Below are 21,941 nucleotides of genomic sequence, written 5' to 3' on the forward strand. Positions count from 1 at the left end.
CGTATGTATTAATTTGATGGCTTGCCTTGCTCAATAGCATTTCAAGATCCACATTCATTTTTATTGCTATATAGTGTTCCACTTTTGTGTACATACCATAAATTCTTTATCTCATGTAATATTGATGTAAATTAAAGTTTGTTTCAATTTCTGATTATTAAAAATTATGCCTTAATGTACATGTCTATTATACATGCATTATATGTGGAACACTTCTATGTTGACTCTTGAAAAGAAGATCAAATATACAGAGATAGAGAATAGAACAGTGGTTACCGTGGACTTGGGGGTGGGGCGGAGGTGAGGGGAGATGAAATGGCGAGATGTGGTTCAAAGGATAAAAGGTACAGATATGTAGGATGAACAAGTCTAGAGATGTAATGTACAACATGAGGACTCTAGGGAATAACATTGTATTGTATTGGGGATTCTTGTTAAATAAGTTAAATAAGTAGATTTTGTGACAAAAAATGGTAATTGTGTGAGTTGCTAGATATGCTAATTTGCTTCACTGTCATAATCATTTCACTATCTCCATGTATCCCATAACATCATGTTGTAAGCCTCAAATATATACAATACAATTTATTTTAAAAAATACAACCATGGCTCACTTAACAATGGGCATACATTGTGAGAAGTGCATTGTCAGACAATTCCCTTGTCCTGTGTACATCACAGAGTATACTAATGCAAGCCCATGTGATAGGGCTACTGCACCTCTAGGCTACAAACCTGTACCGTGTGATACTATACTGAGTACTGTAAGTACATATTGTAAGTACATTCAGTACCTAGAATTATAACACACGGTGGTAAGTATTTGTGTATCTAAACTTATCCAGCGGTAGAAAAGGCAGTGCGAGACATACCGCCTTATATGCAGGGAAATGCGAACATGTGGCACCTGACCGTACATGTCTCAGCGGATACTGCCAAACGGTTTCAGCCCTTCTTACCTTCTCACGTCTGCACTAAGTCTCTACGTTACTTTATGCACAGGCTTTTGCCTACATCTCACAAGTTTTGAATTTTATATTTCCATTGTTATTCAGATCAAAATATTTTCTAACTTCCTTTATGATTTCTCATATGAGTGCATTGCTTAATTTTCAAACAATTGGAGCTTTTATTATTGACTTCAACTTAAATACACTATATTTTTCAGTTCAAAAACTTACATTTGAAGCTGGGTGCAATGGCTCACACCTGTAATCCCAGCACTTTGGGATCCCAAGGTGGGAGGATTGCTTGAGGCCAGGTGTTCAAGACCAGCCTGGGCATCATAACGAGACATAATCTCTATTAAAAATAAAAAAAAAAAGTTTTAATCTCAGAATTTCTATTTGATTATTTTTCAATTGTTTTTAGTTACTTGCCCAAATTCTGCACATTAATATGTAATTTTTGAACACTTTATCATCCCAGAGAGGATTTAGTTTTGTTTCTTCTAGGTAGTCAGGCCAGGGGCAGGTAATTTTAATATAATCATAATTTGAGCTGACTGCAGCCTGGGCTTTAATCCTTCTCTAAGGGTGGGCCAATTTCCAGTTTCCCTTTTCTTTCAGGGCAAAGCTCTTCAGAATCCCAGTTGAACTCCTGAGGTGTTTTAGCAGGGCCCCTTCTGTTGGATAGAGGCTGAACTTCGCGTCTCTTCCTTGTGCCTGAGCTCTGTGGGGCTGCCAGCCCTTCTCTGTGTCTCAGGTGCTCAGTCACTGCATGCTCCCAGCCTTTCCCTTTCCTGTTGTGTGGGCAAATACCTCAAAAGCAGAAACAGTGCCATGTTTGATTATGACAATGAGCTTCCCTTATCTTTTGGATATTTATTTATTTATTTATTTATTTATTTATTTATTTATTTTGACAGAGTCTTGCTCTGTTTAACTGCAACCTCTGCCTCCCAGGTTCAGGGGATTTTCCCACCTCAGCCTTCTGAGTAGCTGGGACTACAGGCGCCCGCCACCACGCCTGGTTAATTTTTTGTATTTTTAGTAGAGATGGGGTTTTGCCATGCTGGCCGGGCTGGTTTCGAACACCTGACCTCATGATCCGCCCGCCTCGGCCTCCCAGAGTGCTGGGATTACAGGTGTGAGACACCACACCTGGCTTCTTTTGGATCTTTAACACAAGTTCTTGCTGTCTTAGTTCTCGAGTGTCCTCAAACAGATGTATGTATTTTTTTTCTCATAATTTTTCTATTTCTTATTAGAAAAAGAGTATGAAAAAGGTTTGTTTTTCAAACAAGCTTACTGGAAGCAAAACCTCTCTTTAGTTTGGATTTCTTGATTTATGAAGTCATCATTCTATGTCACTGTATAATAAATACCGCTTCAGGGTGTCCTGGACCCTTTGTCAGTCCATCCGTAATTCTCTGTTCATGCAATGGTTTGTCAAATGTCTTGGTACTGTATCTCTGTACCGTGTCTATGTGTTTGTTTCTGTGATCTACTAGGCTAGATACCTTATCTTAAAAAAAAGGAAATGAAGACATTTCTGTCAAAACTTACTCTCAATAAACTCCAATACTCGAGCTGTGCACTTCTCAGCAAGTTATTATTACTTCCCTCTGAAATTTTCATCCTTTTCGTAGTTCTTATCTTTGCAAGACACATTGTAAATGGAACAACCACAATAAGCTGTTAATCTGTACACTTAGATCCTCTAAGAAATACGCAAACTGAGGGAGGGATTTAGAAACAAAAACATATTAGGATATCTCATGAAACCAACCATTTAGAAGGAAATGGAGCCCCATCCCAGTCAGGGGTAGCACAGGAAATCTCAAGTGGGTCACCTTCCCCAGAACTGTCCTCTGATGTAGCAGAATCTCTTAGATTAAGCCTCTTCTATGCCAGGTTTAGTTCGCTCTTAATATCAGAGGCCTATATTATATATAACATATAATATTTATCACTTTGTGACCACAAAGATGAGTCAGAGAGAGACGCCCTCTTCAAGAAGGTGCTTCCCTCACAAAAAGAAGGCAAGATATTCATAGATAACTATAATTAAAGATCAGAAGCGACACTGGCTTCATCCCTTTCATTAGTCCCCAGGTGCTTAACACTTCCTGGCAGTGTGAATGCCTTTTCAGAAATGCCGCCATAGCAGATTGGTCCGTGTGGACTGTGTTGCTGTTGTGATGTTTTGAGCTGTATTTGAACACTTTGGCACAGATGATGCACTCTTTGGTATCTGTGTCCATTTTGACCAGGTAACACTTTAGGAATGGCCCAGCCATTCAGAAGTGGATGGGTAACTTGGCAGAGTCTGTTAGGTTTTGATAATCTGACCCTTCTTGGTTTGCATACTCTGTTAAAATCCTTTCCACAAATTAATGCCATAGGAGTAGTAACTCTTGAATAAATTAACTCATCGCTTTGGTGTCTAGGAGTACTTGTCTGCATTTTTGGTCACAATAACAATTTTTAAAGCATAGCCAAACACTAGTTTTATGCTTTAATGTTTTGTTGCAACAATATTAGCAGGTGTACTTCTGTTGTTTTACTGAATTAGTACTAGTAGGTCAAGTATTTGGGAGTCATGTATTTAGAAGCACCTGTCTAAAATATGCTTCATGTTATATTATGGACATAGATATTGATGACCATTGGGCTTGTTTCCTCTTTGGTCAAATGGGTTAACAGTACTTCCTGATACCTTATTTTTATTTGTGAAAATGGTAAAATGAATGAATTAGTGCATTTTATTAAGATACTCGTAACTTTTAAAGCTGGTGTTTAATTGCTTGAGAAAATCTCAATAGCTATTTTTCAGTAGCTATTTTTTTAAGGAAGAAGAATATAAACGTTTTTACTGCAAAATTTATTATTTATTTATAATAGATCTTAGGCCATAGTCACCTGGGGTTAAAATATAAACTCTCTCACGCAAATTAAACTTTAAATTCAATTGCCGTTATTAAAAAAACACAATACCAAAGTTTACAAATAGGTGAAATTTGGTGAAAATTTTGTGGAGAAAGTTTTTGGCTAATTTTTATGAAATTTTCACCATTGTTAAACCTAAATGGAGTGTTAGAAATGTAAAAGAAAGTCTTTAGAAATACAAATGTATTTGAGAAGTGTATTGAGTACCTATTGCATGTGCTTTAATACAACTTTTAATTTTGTAAGAGTGAAGAACAAAGACCCCTTTGGTTAAACTATTTGCACACCATTCCAAACACATAGCTGGCTAGGGGGCACTGTTATTAATAACAGTATACTATCTTTTGTTCTCAAGTATGTACTGCTCACACATTGTTAATATAGACCCACTTTGAATTCGTTTTAGCAGTGGTGATGAACTTAGAAAAGCCATCCACAGTCTTAGCTATTTGTAATCTTGGAGACAGATTTAAAAGAATGACAGTCAGATTTAAAGTTCAGTTTGTAACTAGGAGTAAAGTAATTGACTAATGTGCACATCAAAATATGATACTTTAGCCAATTATCTAACAGAGCAAAAATAATATCAGTATTTTTCAAATAAAAAGAAATATGCCGGGATGCAGTGGCTCACGCCTATAATCCCAGCACTTTGGGAGGCCTAGGTGGGCGGATCACCCGAGGTCGGGAGTTCGAGAGCAGCGTGACCAACATGGAGTAACCCCATCTCTACTAAAAATACAAAATTAACCAGGCGTGGTGGTGCATGCCTGTAATCCCAGCTATTGGGGAGGCTGAGGCAGGAGAATTGCTTGAACCCGGGAGGCAGAGGTTGCGGTGAGCCAAGATTGCACCATTGCACTCCAGCCTGGGCAACAAGAGCAAAACTCCGTCTCAAAAAAAAAAAAAAAAAAAGAAAAAGAAAAAGAAAAAAGCCTTTGGAGAATGTAAATTGCTACAAATATTCTCTCTTGACTAGACATGAGAGATATCCTTATTCTTATACTATGTTTACAATTTAGCTTACATTTCAAGTTCTTTCAGCTGTGACTTAACTTTCCTTTAGGGTGTTGAAAGAGAATGATGCTAACTTACAACACCAAACTGTAGATAAGGTTATTCTTAGGATGTTTGGAAATGAATTTGTATTGTACAGTAGCTCCCCCTTATTCATAGGGCATATGGCCCAGGTCTCCCAGTGGATACCTGAAGCCCTGGATAGCACTGAACCCATTGTACACTGTTTTCTCCTATACAGCCATACCTGTGATAAAGTTTAACTTATGAATTAGGCATAGAAGATTAACAACAATGACTAATAATAAAATTGAACAGTCATCGCATTATACTTTAATACAAGTTATATGGACGTGGTCTCTCTCTCTCTCAAAATATCTTATTGTATCATAGTCATCTATTCTTGGACCGCAGTTGACTGCAGGCAACCTAAACTGCAGAAAGGGAAACTGTGGATCAGGGAGGACCATTGTAGTTAGTGTTGGGTTAGAAAATAGCGCAACAGTCAGTGAATTTTGAGTGAAATTAGGAATGAGATGACTTGACTTACATTCGCTAGAAAAAAAAAAAAAAAGCAAGACAGAAAATGAGAGATTCTCTTTAATGTAAGAACTGATGTTATCTAATATGACATGGTAGTAACTTGAAATAATTAAAATGTATAGCACAGTAGTGTCTTTTTTCAAAAGCATACTCAGAATTTGAATAGAGTGAATCTTAATACTTAATCACATTTTTTGATTTTCTAATGTTTTATTTCTCTTGCTGTCTCTGTATGAGTTTGGTCTCCTTTTCTAGCTTTGAAGGGTATGAAACTGCAGGCTAAGTATGTATTTTAAAAAAGAAATCATTTATTGGCACTATGTTGTTGAGGAGGAGATATTTAGTTTCTCTTCACTTAGATAAGTCACCATGTCAGTCTCTACACATCCTAATTCTTAAATACCCTTATATCCATAATGCTTGTGGCATTTTACAATATTAAAATCAATTAACTTTTCCTGCTAGAGAATATATAATCTGAGCAAACAGGATTGGCAGGAAAATAATCACTCATAAATGATCTATTTTAAATGATTCTATAAAGCCTACAAAGCTCATTTGCTCATATTTTGAAGGTCATAGGAGCTAAGCTTTGTGGAATGTTATGAGATAAAGATATAATGAATACATTCAAACCAACACTTCCTTATATTTTTGTACTTTTCTTTGACATGTACACAATAAATACATTGACCTAACATGTTCACATTGAATTTTGAATCAACCTCCTGACGCCATGACAGTGAAGCAGTGAGAGTATGAAATAGCTACTTATTCTACATATGTTTTGCGATCTTTAGCGTCCTTGGGTGCACATTTATTTCTAGAGCTGAGGGTGGTAGACATAATACTCTCAGCTTCTACTTAATGAAGGCATCAGAATTTTAGCTCCTTCAAGTTGTAAGGGAATAAAATTGTGTGATTCGAGACTCATCAATTGGATGACAGTTTTAGATGTGTCTTTAGAGAGAAGGTGATATTGGTGAAATAGGCTCAACAAGAAGACATTTTGCCTGAAATTCAGGCTGTCAAAATTGTGTGAATATATTTTAAAAGATTCAGCTTACTTGTTGCCCGTGAAAGATTAACTACTACAAGAATTGCCCTCTAACAGCAGGTAATTAGAGAACTGGACAAAATCTAGGGAACAGCTGTTTTCAGACTTCAGGTAACAGTAGAAGACTGTAATTCTTAACTGAAAGGAAACAGATGAAGTGAGCCCTGGGATTGCACTGTTTGCAGTATGAGGAGAAGGACCCAAACATAGTCCAGTGGCGTGCATGAGTTGATGAGACCGAAGAGAAAAGTTCATTGGCGGAGAAGTGACTAGAATATAGAGGAAATACCAGAGAGGAGGGAGCTACAGAGACAGAAGGGAGCAAGAGCAGGCAAGTGCCAGTCTAGAGATTTCTAGTAGGGTCTCCTCAAATCTTTGACTTGAATACTGATTGAGTATCCATGGTACAAATACCATAAGACTGGAGAAAGAAAGTGATAGAACAAACAGTTCTCGGAGCTCACATGGGGCTGGGAATAGTTTGTGTTTCTGTCAACCAGCATAGAGACATAGAGCCTTGAAAAGAAACATCAGAAGGGTAATGCCATAGTAGTGGGACCAAATTAGTCTGAGGCTAAGGCTGCATTGGACTTATTCTAACAAAAATTGAAAGCAAACATTGAAAGGATCAAATTGATTTAAAATAATTTATTTGTGTGCTAGAACAAAGTCCAGGATCCTTTAAGATAATACGATAAAATCCAGCACCAAGAATGTAAAATTCACAATGGCCAGTATCTAGTCAGAATTTTTCTTTTCCTTTTTTTTTTTTTTTTTTGAGACGGAGTCTCGCTCTGTCGCCCAGACTGGAGTGCAGTGGCCAGATCTCAGCTCACTGCAAGCTCCGCCTCCCGGGTTCACGCCATTCTCCAGCCTCAGCCTCCCGAGTAGCTGGGACTACAGGCGCCGCCACCACGCCCGGCTAGTTTTTTGTATTTTTTAGTAGAGACGGGATTTCACCGGGTTAGCCAGGATGGTCTCGATCTCCTGACCTCGTGATCCACCCGTCTCGGCCTCCCAAAGTGCTGGGATTACAGGCTTGAGCCACCACGCCCGGCCCCTCTAGTCAGAATTTTTCACGTGTGTTGGGAATGAGAGTAGTGTGGAGGGGCAGAAGAGAGTTTACCAAGAGGGCATCAGGAAGCCTTCGAGAGTGTTAGATATATTCTAGAAGTGTATTAACAGTTACATGTGTATATACACGTGTCAACACTTATCAAAGTATGTACTTTAAACATATGCACTTTATTGTATGCTAGTTATACATCAATAAAGCTGTTAAAAATGATCAAGTATGCAAAGAAGCAAGAAAATATGATCCACAACAAAAAGAAGAAATGGCAGGTACAATTTAATTAGCAGACAAACATGTTAAAACATGTTATACATATGCTCAAGAATGTAAAGGAAAATGTGAAAATGGGGAGAAAAAATATATTAAAAAACAAAATGGAACTTCTATAGATTAAAAATACAATATCAGAAATAAAATAACTGTATGAGAGTAACAGCTGATTATGTATTACCAAATAAAAGATCAGTGAAGTTAAAGACACAGGAATAGAAACTACCCAAAATGAATTACACAGAGAAAACAAAGTCTGGTAAAAAATTAACAGCATATCTGTATCCTGTGGTTCAGTATCAAATAGTTTGACATGTGTAATTAAAGTCTCCTAGAAACAGCAGGGAAGGAAATCACAAAAATTATTTGCAGAAACTGAAATTATTAATCCATCAATATAGGAAATTCAACAAACCCAAGGCAGAATAAAAAAAAAAGATCATACCAAAGCACATCATAATCATCTTGCCAGAAATCAATGATAAAGAGAAATTCTTAAAAGTAGCCATAGAAAAAGACATAATGTACAGTGGAATAAAGACAAGAATTACAACAGACTCCTCATCGGAAATAATACAAACTACAAGACAATGGAATGATATTTCAAGAGTACCAATACTAAAAGAAAAACTGTCAACCTAGATTTCTACACCTAGTGAAAATGTCTTTTAAATTGAAGGCAAAACAACCAGTATAAAAATGGGCAAGAGACTTCAATAGACATTTCTCCAAAAGATATACAAATGACCAGCCAATAAGCGTATGAAGAGATGATAAACATCACTAGTCACGAGGGAGATTCAAATCAAAATTACAATGAGATATCACTTCACACCTACTAGGAAAGCTATTACTTAAAAACAAAACTGACTAACACAGGTTGGACATTGGTATACAAGTATCTGTTTGAGTCACTGCTTTCAGTGCTTTGGGGTATATATCCAGAAGTGGAGTTGTTCGATCACAAGGTAATTCTAAATTTAACTTTTTGATATATGTCTATATAGATTTTGATACATACCTTCTAATCTAGGAAGAGATTTGTTAAAAAGAATTGGCTCACACAATTATGGAAACTGGCGAGTCCAGATCTGCAGTGTGGACTGACGAACTGGAGGCACAGGAGAGCCAGTACAGTTCCAGTCCAAAGACCAGCAGCTTGGAGACCCAGGAAAGCTGATGATGGGGATGAAGTCTGAAGACTGGCAGGCAGAGACCCAGGAAAGCTTGCAGTGCAGATGAAGTCCAAAGGCAGTCTGTTGAATTCCTGCCTGCTTAGAGAGGTCAGTTTTTTTATTCTGATCAGGACTTCAACTGATTGGATGAGGTATACTCACATTATGGAGGGCAGTCTGTATACTCAGAGTTCACCAGTTTAAAAATTAATCTTATCCAAAAATATCCTCCAGATTGACACATGAAATTAACTATTACATGCCTACAACCTATATGTCTATCACAGGTGAATGTTAGCAAAATATGGCATATACGTATAATGCAATATTATTAAGCTTTAAAATGCAGTGTAATTCTGATACATGCTACAGCATGGATGAACCTTGAAAACGTTATGCTAAGTGAAATAAGTCAGACACAAAAGAACAAATATGATTCATCTTATATAAGGTACCTAGAATAAGCAATTTCATAGACACAGAAAATAGAATAGTGGTTACCAGGGGCTGAGGAAGAAGAGAAAGGGGAGTTACTGTTTAATAGGTACAGAGTTTCAGTAAGACAATGAAAAAGTTCAGGAAATGACCAGTGATGATGGTTGCACTTAATACGATGGAATTGTACACTTAAATGGTAAATCTTAAATGTATATTTTACCACAAAATTAAAGAATAAAATAATTTTTCAGACAAACAAGAGAACTGATTGCCTGCAGAACTGGAATATATTAGATGTTAAAGGTAATCTCTTCAAGCAGTGGGAAAATGATACCACATGGAAATTTGGAACTAAATAAAATAATGAAAAATGTTAGAGATCTTACATATTCAAATATAAGACTTTTTAAATAATTTGAAGCCTCTTTAAATAAAAATGCCTAAACAAAGATAATAAAATATGTTGTGAAGTTTATAAAATATTTAAAAGCAAAATATAAGACAAAATATCACGAAGAATAGGGGAGAATGGAAGGATGCTGTCATAAGGCACTTTGACTATTCATAAAGTAGTGACTTTTATTGGCAGTAGGCTGCATATTTTATACACTAGAGCAAACTTTTTCTATAAAGATCCAAATAGTAAATATTTTAGATGTTGCAGGTATAGTAAGCAGAATTCTAAATATTATCCAGTCCTCCAAGATGTTCATCTCCCCCTCCTTTCCTAGTATACATGACTTTCATAATTTCCAGGCTGAATATGATTCATTATTTAATATGGCAGAGTTAAAGATAGAGAAATTATCCTGGGGGTCAGAGAAATTATTCTGGGGGATTGGAGGTAACACAAGCCCTTTAAAGACAGAGTTTCTCTGGCTGGTTGTCGAGGAGGACATTAGATGTCAAAGCATAAGAGGGTTTAAATGTACCATTGCTGGATTCCAGAGGGAGAGGCCAACATGGGAAGAAACTGAGAGTGACCTTGGCTGATAGCCAGCAAGGAATTCAAGTCTCAGTCCTAGAGCCACAAGGAACTGAATGTTGCCAACAGTGAGAATGAAGTTAGGAGTGGGTTTTTCTACAAAGCCCCAGATGACAACTCAGCCTGGCTAACACCCTGATTGCAGCTTTGTGATAATTTGACCAGAGAACCCAGAGAACCTAGTGAGCTATTAAATAGCTGTAATTAATTTTAAGCTGCTAATTCTGTGGTAATTTGTCCTGCAGCATCAGTAAACTCATATAGCAGACCATGTGTGGTCTCTGGTGCAGATTTTTGCTCTTTTTTTTCTACTTTTCTTGGATAATAGTTAAAAATTTGCAAACCTTTATTAACTTGTGGGCCATAAAACAAAAACAAAAAACAGGCCACAAGATGAGCTGTCATTTGCTGATTCCTGCCCTAGAGTATCCACTTAAAAAAAAAAAAAAAAAAAGAGGTATCACTTTTAAGCCAATAAGGGAGATAAAATGGAATCATTAGAAAAAATTTAGTTAACCCAAAAGAAGGCAAGAATAGAGGGAGAAAATACGACAATAAGAAAGCTAATATACTAAGTGTATTAATAAATGGCCTAAATGCTCCAGTTAAAAGGCAGAGATTATTAGAATGGTTAAAACGAGACCCAATTTCATGATGGCTGCAACAGACCTGCTTTAAATATAAAGGCCTAGATAGGTTAATTAAAATATTAAAGATGATATATCATGAAAATACAAATCCAAAGAATGTTGCAGTTGTCATATTAACATCAAACTAAACTTCAGAACAAGGACTATTACTAGAGATTTTATAATTTTAAATGGATCAGTTCGTCAAAGGACATGAGAATCTTAAAGATGTATGCTCATACTAACAGAGCTTCAAATACCTGGAATAAAGACCAATACAACTGCAAGGTGAAGGACAAATCTCTAATTATAGTTGGACATGATAGAATATGTAGTCAGATAATCAGCAATGCTGTCAAAAGATGTAAGCAATACCATAGACCAACTTGATCCAATTAACATTTATAAAATAGAACATACCATTTAAAAACAGCAGAAGGGCACATGGAACATCACAAAGGTAATCCTTACTGTAGAATATGAAAAGAAGTCTCAGTACATTTAAGGGGACTCAAATTCATGCAGAGTATAACTATAGTGGAATCAAACTAGACAACATAAACAGAAATATATCTGGAAACATTGTCAAATACTTGAAAAATATTAGCATACTTCTCAATAATTCATTGACCAAGGAAGAAAGCACATGAGGAACATTTAAAAATATTTTGAACTAAACAAAAGGGAAAATACACTGTATAAACATTTGTTGGGTATAGCCACAGCAGTGTAACGGGAAGCCCTTAGGAAGTGGAAGTCTCATACGTTGCTATGGGAATGCAAAATGGTACAACCTTTTTGGGAAGCAGGTTACTGATTTCTTACAAAGTTAAACGTATATTTAACATGCTAGCAATCCCACTTACAGGTATTTACCCAATATAAATGAAAGCATATACCCACACAAAGACTTTAGTGTAAATATTTATGAGAGCTTTATGCGTGTTAGCCTAAACTGGGAAGCAGTCTTAATGTCCATTAATAGATAAATGGATAAACAGATTGTGATATATCCATAAGATGTAATTTAAAAGGAACAAGTTACTGATACAACATGGATGAATTTCAAAAACAGTGGAAGTTTAGTACTTGCTAGGGGCCAGGTAGGGGTAGACTATAAAGAGGCATGAGGAAATACTTTGGTGGTTGTCCTAGCGGTACATGATTATATGTACTTGTCTGAACTCATCATTGTACATTTAAAATTTGTGCTGTTTATTGTAAATTGGGTAAAATACCATTTTTTATGTGGGAGGAAAAGATTCAGATGAATAATTATTGGAACTAATAAGGTAAGTGGAATCTATATGTATTATATATATGTAAAATCTTTTAACATATCTATGATAGCCATTCATAATATATAAAATCACATTCACATTAGCAAACCCAAATCATAAAATATCTAGAATTAACTTTTATCAAGAAATACAGTGGCCCTATCTAGAGAAAATTATAAAACATTTTTGAGGGATATAAATGAAAATTTTAACAAATGAAAGACAGATATTTTAAAAAATAGAAACAATATAAGAATGCAATATCAAAATCCTACTTTGGGAGTGTAGGAGGGGGAACAGGATAGAAATTTTCAGAATATCATCTGGACATGTTACTAAAGCAAATTTACCCTACATTTAAAAATATATTTATGTGTCCGGGCATGGTGGCTCACACATGTAATCCTAGCACTTTGGGAGGCTGAGGCGGGCAGATCACTTGAGGCCAGGAGTTCAAGACCAGACCGGCCAATGTGGTGAAAACCGATCTCTACTATTAATAAAAATACAAAAATTAGCCGCATGTGGTGGTGCACACCTGTAGTCCCAGCTACTTGGGAGGCTGAGGCACGAGAATCGCTTGAACCTGGGAGGTGGAGGGTGCAGTGAGCCAAGATTGTGCCACTGTACTCCAGCCTGGGTAACAGAGTGAGATGCTGTCTCAAAAAATCAAATAATAATAAAAATATAGTTATGTGCCAAATAAATGACACTGCAGTCAATGACCAAACCACATACATATGATGGTAGTCCCATGAGATTATAATGCCATGTTTTTACTGTACCTTTTCTATCTTTAGCTATGTTTAGATATATAAATGCTTACAATTATGTTACAGTTGCCTGCATTTTTCAGTACAGTAGCATGCTGTGCAGGTTTGTAGCCTAGGACAATAGGCTATGCCAAATGGCCTAGGTGTGTAGCAGGCTATGCTATCTGGTTCTGTGTAAGTGTACTCTGTGATGTTCACATGATAGCAGAATTGTCCAACATCATATTTCTAAGAATGTAACCTGATGAAGTGACACATGACTATACTTTATGATGGGAAATACTAAGCAGTATATATCAGTAGAGAGAATAGTATAATTTTCTCCCATATTTCCATCACATCTCATCCATTTTATCTTTTACTTTCACCCTACCCTCTGAATTATTTTGATGACAATTTGAAATAGTGTATCATTCACCTGTAAACATTTCAGCGTGTATTTTTAAAGCTAAGAAGAAAGTACAATGCCATTATTATTTTTGAAAAGTTAACTAGAATTCTTTACTGCTGTCCTATTTTTGAAAAGTTAACTCGAATTCTTTATTGCTGTCCAAATGCCTTGTCAATATTTATGTTTCTCATTTTTTTTCTATTGGCTCGTTTGAATCAGGGTCTAAATATGGTCTATATATTGCAGTTGGTAAATAAACTTCTGAAGTCTAATTTTGTTTTTTTTTTATTGTCTTTTTTTGAGATGGAGTCTCACCTTGTCTTGCCCAGGAGTCTTGCCCAGGCTGAAGTGCAGTGCTGCAATCCCCTCTCACTGCAGCGTCTGCCTTCTGGGTTCAGGTGGTTCTCCTGCCTAGCTGGGACTACAGGCAGCTGCCACCATGCCTGGCTAATTTTTGTGTTTTTAGTAGAGACGGGGTTTCGCCATGTTGGCCAGGCTAGTGTCGAACTCCTGACCTCAGGCGATCCACCCACCTCGGCCTCCCAAAGTGCTGGGATCACAGGTGTGAGCCGCCGCACCCAGCTGAGGTCTAATTTTCATCACCCTCTTTTCTTTGTAACTTAAAAAAAAAAAAACTAGGTCATTTGTAGAATTCCCTGCTGTCTGATTTTTGTGTCTTACATGCCCATGGTGTACTTGAACAAATTCCTTTGTTCCTATAATTGCTGTAAATTATTAATTAGATGTAGAGGATTATGAGATCTAGTTTTTTGGGGGCAGGGACATTCATCATGGGTTGTGCTGTATATATCCATCAGGAAGTACATGTCTCTTTTTTATTAAAGTAGTAGCAACTTATGATTGTCTAGATTGATTATTTCATTAGGGATTGCAAAAATATTATAGTTTAAGTATACCATTCCTTATTTATTTATTTGTTGGAATGCCTCTATAAAGAGAAACTTTCCCCTTGCATCACCACTTCTGTTTGTTGTTTACTGATCCTCAGCTCATATTGGAAAGATAGATGAAATGATAAGCTATGCCCTATCTCTGTCTAGCACCTGCCAGAGATAACCAACAGAGTTGAGGTTTTTGTTTAGTTTTTTGGTTTTTTTGAGACGAGTCTCACTCTGTCACCCAGGCTGGAGTGCACTGGTGCCATCTCAGCTCACTGCAATCCCCACCTCCTGGGCTCAAGCGATTCTTGTGCCTCAGCCTCCCGAGTACTGAGATTACAGGCATGTGCCACCACACCCAGCTACTTTTTGTGTGTTTAGTAGAGATGGGATTTCACCATGTTGACCAGGCTGGTCTCAAACTCCTGACCTCAAGTGATCTGCCCGCCTCCACCTCTCAAAGTGCTGGGATTACAGGCGTGAGCCACTGCACCTGGCCTGTTTGTTTAGGTTTTAAAGTATCAATTTGTGCTCACGGATTTAAACATAACTGACATGTTTTAGGTCATTGTAATTATTATGCTTATTGATCCACAAATTTTCCTATCTTGTGACATAGGAACCTCTTTGTATTGACTCCTCATACCTTTGATCCTAGTATTCTGAAAGTTTTCTTTTACTCTGGCCTGAAAAGATGTTTTTGACTTTTTTTGCACTAGACCTGGAACCAGACATTATTCAAGAAACTCTGATTCTTCTTGTAAGACAGACTACACTCTATATGCATGAGTGTTTATTGCAACTGAATTGGCAATTGTGTGTAAGTTCTTATCTTACTATATTTAAAATACATACACTACCAGTAATCACAACAGTGTGATAGTGACACAAAAATAGGAAGATCAATGGAACTGAACATCCACAAATAGGCAGAAACATCTTGTTGAATTTAAAATATAATAAAAGTAACATTTTTTAAATGATTAGAATAAAACTGGATTATTCAGTGAATGTGTAAGGATATCTCTTTGCCCATGTTAAAAGAAATTAAATAAAGGTGAAAAGAAAATAAAGGTGAGTCTGTACCTTACTTTTTGTATCGAAATAATTCCATATGGACCAGTGATTTAAATGTGAAAAGTCCAATCATGGACTCATTTAAATTAGTCACAAAACATGTAAAGAAAAGATTGAGAAAACAATGGGGAGTAGCAGACAAAGCCAACCTGATGGTGAGACATTTTAAAAATCAAATGCAATAACCAACAGGATGAGAAGCCTTTAGTCACTCATTCATTAAGCAGTTATTTATTTAGTGCTTCATATATGCCAGACACTTTTACACAGATGATGTGGCAGAGAACAGACACATTGCAGCCACTGTTCTAGGCAGTGAGGCATAAACAAACAAAAGGAACTGCTCTCATGGAGCTTATGCTGTATTGGGGTGGGGAGATTTGAACAACTAAGTTAATAAGCTTGGTCTAATGGTTGTGTGTGGAGCCCACCAGATAATGAATGCAGATTTCTTTCCATTACTCATAAAAATTAACCACATGCTAGTCATAAAGCTGCCCTTAAAAAATTAATACAATGGATTATGATCATACTGAGCATACTGTCCAGCCTGGATGCCAGCTAAGTTAGAAGTCAATAACAAAAAAGCCAAAAAATGCAGAACTCTTCTGTGAAACTTTTTTTTCTTTGGATACAGGGTCTTGACTCTGTCATTCAGGCTGAGTGCAGTGGTGGAATCACGGCTCGCTGCAGTCTCAGCCTCCCAGAGTCAGACGATCCTCCCGCCTCAGCCTCCCAAGTAACTGAGACCACAGGTGGTATACTACTATGCCTGGCTAATTTTTATATTTTATATAGAGACAGGATTTTGCCATGTTGCCCAGGCTGGTCTCAAACTCCAGGGCTCAAGCAATCCACCTGCCTTGGCCTACAGGAAACTTTTACACATACTTTCAGTATAATCTATGGGTTAACAAAATTAAATAGAAATATAGGAATAGTTAGAATTAAGTGGTCATAAAAATACGTATACATTTTGTAGGCTACAACTAAAGCAGTTTTTAGTAGGGAATTTATATAGGCTTAAATAAAGAAGAATTAATAATAACTAAGCTTTGCATTAAAAAACTTAAGGAACGGACTAAACTGAAAGAAAGGAGAAATAAAGACAATAATTAATGAAAATTTTAAAATTGGTACAATAGAATAGCTCTGTAATATTTAAAAGCTGGAAAACAAACACACACACCAAATCAGGCTTTGTTAGGTTTTCACAAGAAGAGAGAAAGCACCAAAAAGCCAACATGAGGGGACTTTTTTCCTCCAACCATTCAGTGGACGATATGTCCACACTGTATGTCTCCTTCTAGTGATAACTAAAAATTGTGAATGTAATATAAATGAAGATAAATAAAAGTCTGGATAAGGTAGAAGAAGGATATTGTAGAGACTGTACACCAGGCTCAGAACTCAGAATAGTAAGTAGGACACTAAAGCTGGCTTTGCCCTGAGGAAATTTGATAAGCTAGGTGAATTTTCCCTTCTATTGTGTCCCTTTCCTGGTGTTATGGTGACAGACCCCAGCTGCATAAAGTGGGGACTCACACAGACACTAAACCTTCAGTGTAAGAATACTAGAATTCAGCCAGCCAAACCACCCTAGCATACCTCCCACCACCACCACTACTGCTTGTTGAAGACAGCAAGAATGGTTGCCTATCTAGAGCAACAATGCTAGGTAGATAAAGGAGAGAAAAAAAAACACTGGGACCATTGGATTTATCACCAGCAGATACCCCTGAATTCACACTTACCTGGATGGTCTGAAAAAGCCCAAGCTAAACACTTAGCTGTGACAGTTGAAGCAGTGACAGACGGTTGTGCTTCCAGTCACTTGCAGATACACGTCTTCTCCAGAGTAATGCACCTTCAACTAGTGCCTTCAGTAGGAAAGTATGAACACATAGCCCAAATCACAGATGTACAGAGAACAAAGAACTGGCAGGAAAAAAGCAGACAATAGAATTTGATCTTGAGATGCTTCAGATTTTTGAGAAGTTAGAGAAAATAGGAAATATCCATGTGTAACATGTTTTTAAGAAATGAGATTGAAAATATAAGTAGGGAAGATACCATGAAAATGATCAAGAAAATACGGAAACAAACTAAGTAGAACTTCTACAAATTAATCATTTAATGAATTAAAAATCAAAGCTGGTGGGGGATTATTTGCAAAGGTCCAAAATTAGCAAGCAATAGCTTATTTTTTCATGCCAATCGTGTTGTTTTTATACCTTCAGTGTTCTATGAGAAAATAACCATTAATCAGTATTTTATACCCAGCAAAACATCTTTCATGCATATGGGTGAAATAAAGACATTTTCAGACAAAATTTGAGAGTAATGTATGGCATCAGTTGTTCACTATATTACTAAAGAAAGCAGGAGAGAAAATAAAAAATACAGGGCAAATGAGTCTAATGTAAGATAATAACGTAAATCTCAGTGTATCAATAATTAGAATTAAGTGTAATTGGATTAAATGCTCTAGTTAAAAAGACAACGGTTAAAAGACTGGGTTTGGAAAGAAATCTACCTATATGATACTTAAAGAGACACCTAAAAACAAAGATACAGAAAAGTTAAAAGGATGGGAAGAAAAAGATATACCAATCAATTCCTAACCAGAAAAAAGCTGGTATACACAAACAAGTAAATGAAGCTTTGTTAATGTCAGAAGTGATAGATTTTATGGCAAAATGCTTTACTGAAAAAAAAGACCATTGAATCTGTAATATGTCCGTTAAAATATGGGCCCCAAAATATGTAAAGCAAAAATTGGCAGAAAATCCACAATCATAGTGAGAGATTTCAATGTAACTTTTGGTATTTGATAGATCAAGCAGATTAAAAAATTAGTAACAGTATAGAATAGGTAAATACACGTGATTGACAAACTTTAATTAATGTATACAACATGGATCTTATGCTGTATTCGGGTGGGGAAAAATGGGGAGCAAAAATATTTTTCAAGCACGTTTAGCACATTCATGAAAACTGGCCACATTTGGGCCATTAGACTTGTTTCAGTATATTTAAAAGTATTGGTCAGACCACATTCTTTGACTGTAGTGAACTTGTTAGAAATTCATTAAAAAATAACAACAAAGCTGTTTCCCACCTTTCAGAAGAGCTGAAATCCAAAAGACGAACAATATGAAGCATTATTAAGGATGTGGAGCAGCTGGAACTCTTTACTGCTGGTGGGAAACTGGCCTTCCCTAATAAAGCTGAACGTGTGCACACCTGTTGCCACGCAGCTCCACCCTGGAACAGAGTGGTTGTAGTGTGTAGCCTAGGTCTGGAAGTAGCCTCGGTCTGGAAGTAGCCTAGGTCTGGAAGTATGTGTCTGTAGCGGAATGGATGGACGCGTTGTGTATGGTCGTGCGGTAGAACCTCATCTAGCAGTGCGGACCAGTGTACACAACTGCATGCAGCAGCACAGTGTTGAGTGGGTGAAGCTAGACAAAAGAGTACACACTGTATGAGTCCACTTATATGAAGTTCAGAAAAGACAAAACTATTTACAGGCCTAAACGTTGAGATAATGGTTACTTTTAGGGAAAAGGGAAGGTTTAGTAATTTGGAGGGGCACAAGAATGGCTTCTAGGATTCTGATAATGTGTTGTTTCTTCAACTGTTGGCCTTTCCCTGGGTGTTTCTACTTCGAGGACACTCATTGAGTTGCTATGCTTAGAGTTTTTTTATTTTCAGTTTCTGTGTTGTACTTCTAGGGAACTTAGAAGCTAAATAATTTGGAAGTCTAGAGTAATACACTTCTAAATAATGGGTCAAACATATATGAATATTCTTTGCTAAAATTAGTGAGTAAAACTTTGAAAAAGAGGATAGTTGCATCGCTTCAAAGTGTCTCCCCTCAAATTTGTATTATTTGACTCTGGTGGTTTGAACATGTCTGCTAATTTGGTACCTCTTTCTTCTTGAATTTGGGCTGGCTCCAGTGAGTACCTCCTGACAAATAGAGTATGGAAAGGAAAAACAGCTGATTTTTACTATAGAAACCTGGCAGCTCCTACTGTAACCAACTGACGAATGTTTCCATCACCAGGGATAAGTCATGTGGAGAGCGTATACTCTGATACATCATTGGGAGAGAAGGGCGTGTCACCTCTGTGGTATTCTTCTCCAGCATCCATCATCTCAGTCTAATTATGAGAGAGTATCAGGCAAACCCAAATTGGAGTACACTTTATAGAACATCTGACTAGTGCTCTTCAGAAATGAATAGGTCATTAAAGACAAGAAAGTGAGGAACTGTCACAGACTGGGGGCAACTAAGGAGACTTAACTGCTGAATAAAGTGATTTTCTGTTGGGTTTTTGTTGTTCTTGTTGTTTTTAGACGGAGTCTCGCTCTTTCGCCCAGGCTGGAGTGCAGCGGCTCAGTCCGGCTCACTGTAACCTCCACCTCCTGGGCTCAAGCAGTCCTCCCACCTCAGCCTCCTGAGAAGCTGAGACTACAGGTGCGCTCCATCACAACCTGGTAAATTGCATATTTTTTGTAGAGATGGAGTTTTGCTGCATTGCCTAAGCCAATCTCAAACCCCTGGGATCAGGCAGTCTTCCCTCCTCAGCCTCTCAGATTAGACTGGGATGAGAAGCACGAGCCACCACACCCAGCCTCCTGTTGTTTTTTTTAAGAGTGGCAGGGTCTCGCTGTAGTACCTAGGCTGGACCTGAATAAAAAAGGACAATAGTGAAAAATGTGGGGAAATTTTAAAAAGTCTGTAGTTTAGTTAATAGTTTAGAATAAATGTTGGAGAAAAACTTAAAGCTTTAAATGCTTATAGAAGAAAGTCTTAAAATTAATGAACAATGTAGTCAACCTCAGAACAGAATAAGCCAAAGCCAGTAGAAGAAGATAAATAAAATTAAAAGTAAAAATTATCAGCTGAGCACGGTGGCGCACAGCTGTAATCCCAACACTTTGGGAGGTCAAAGTAGATGGATCACTTGAATTCAGGAGTTTGAGACCGGCCTGACCAACATGGTGAAACCCCTGTCTCTACTAAAAATAAAAAAATTAGCTGGGCACGGTGGCGCCCGCCTGTAATCCCAGCTACTCCGGAGATGGAGGCAAGCGAATCACTTGAACCTGGGAGGCAGAGGTTGCAGTGAGCCGAGATCGCGCCATTGCACCTAGCCTGCGCAACTGTCAAGAGCGAAACTCCGTCTCAAAAAAAAAAAAAAAAAAAAAAAAGTAAAAATTACCGAAATAGAAAACATGGCCATGAAAGAAAGGATCAACAAAAGCAAATTTTGGTTTTTTAAAGAATGATAAAATTGACATATCTCTCAGGACTGACTCAAAAGTAAGAAGAGAAAATGAACAAATAAAAAAGTACAGGGAATTAAAACATGCTTAAGAAATAAAGAGGCATGAGAAAATTTTGAAGTGAAATGACTAACTTTGTATTGAAATATTATTAACCAAAACTGATTCGAGATGATGGAAGAAATCTGAATGGCCCTGTTACCATGATTGAAATTCCAGAGAAACCCTCAAGATTAGCCTAGCAGAACTTTGACATCAAATTCTGACAAGATTGTATGAACAAAATATAAGCCAACCATATTCACAAGGAAAGAAGCAAAATTCCAAAACAAAATATTGTAAACTAAATACAGCAACATTTTAAAATTATATATAATGGCCAAGGTGGGCTTATCCTAGGAATATACAATTTAGGATTTGAAAATTATTCACTGTACTAACAGAGTGAAGGGAAATTATTAATTATTTCCAATAGATACAGTGGAAGCTTTTTTTTCTTGAGACAGAGCCTCACTCTATCACCCAGGCTGAAATGCAGTGGCATAATCTCAGCTCCTTGCAACCTCTGCCTCCTGTATTCAAGCGATTCTTGTACCTCAGCCTCCCAAGTAGCTGGGATTACAGGCGTGTACTACCACACTCAGCTAATTTTTGTATTTTTAGTAGAGACGGTTTCAGAATGTTGGCCAGGCTGATCTTGAACTCCTGACCTCAAGTGATCCACGCGCCTTGGCCTCCCAAAGTGCTGGGATTACAAGCGTGAGCCACCATACCCGGCCCAGAGAAAGCATTTTGATAAATTCAACATTTATTCATGTTTTTAAAAATTGATTCAACAAGGAATGAGTGCTATAGAACAGGACATGGGGAATGAAGGAGAGCTGGTTGCAGGATTTTTGTTATTATTGTTTTGGTTTTTTGTTTAAGAGACAGCAAAAAAAAAAAAAGAGAGAGAGAGACAGCAGTGTTGTCCAGCTTGGACTCAAATTCCTGGGCTCAAGTGATCATCCTGCCTCAGCCTCCCAAGTAACTGGGACTACAGGTACACACTACCACACCCAGTTTGGTTGCAGCTCTGAATAAGTGTTCAGGAGAAGTCTCATTGAGAAGGCAAAATTTGAGCAAAGATTGGACAGAAGTGATGAAG

General features: G+C 37.2%; 1 protein-coding gene across 1 annotated transcript in view; it reads left to right on the plus strand.

Annotated features, from left to right (window-relative positions):
* WWC2 (WW and C2 domain containing 2) overlaps nucleotides 1-21,941 on the plus strand; it is a 218,689-nt gene that overhangs the window by 111,481 nt on the left and 85,267 nt on the right. The window lies entirely within an intron of this gene.

This window comes from Chlorocebus sabaeus, chromosome 7 (assembly GCF_047675955.1).
Source record: "Chlorocebus sabaeus isolate Y175 chromosome 7, mChlSab1.0.hap1, whole genome shotgun sequence".
Lineage (NCBI taxonomy): Eukaryota > Metazoa > Chordata > Mammalia > Primates > Cercopithecidae > Chlorocebus > Chlorocebus sabaeus.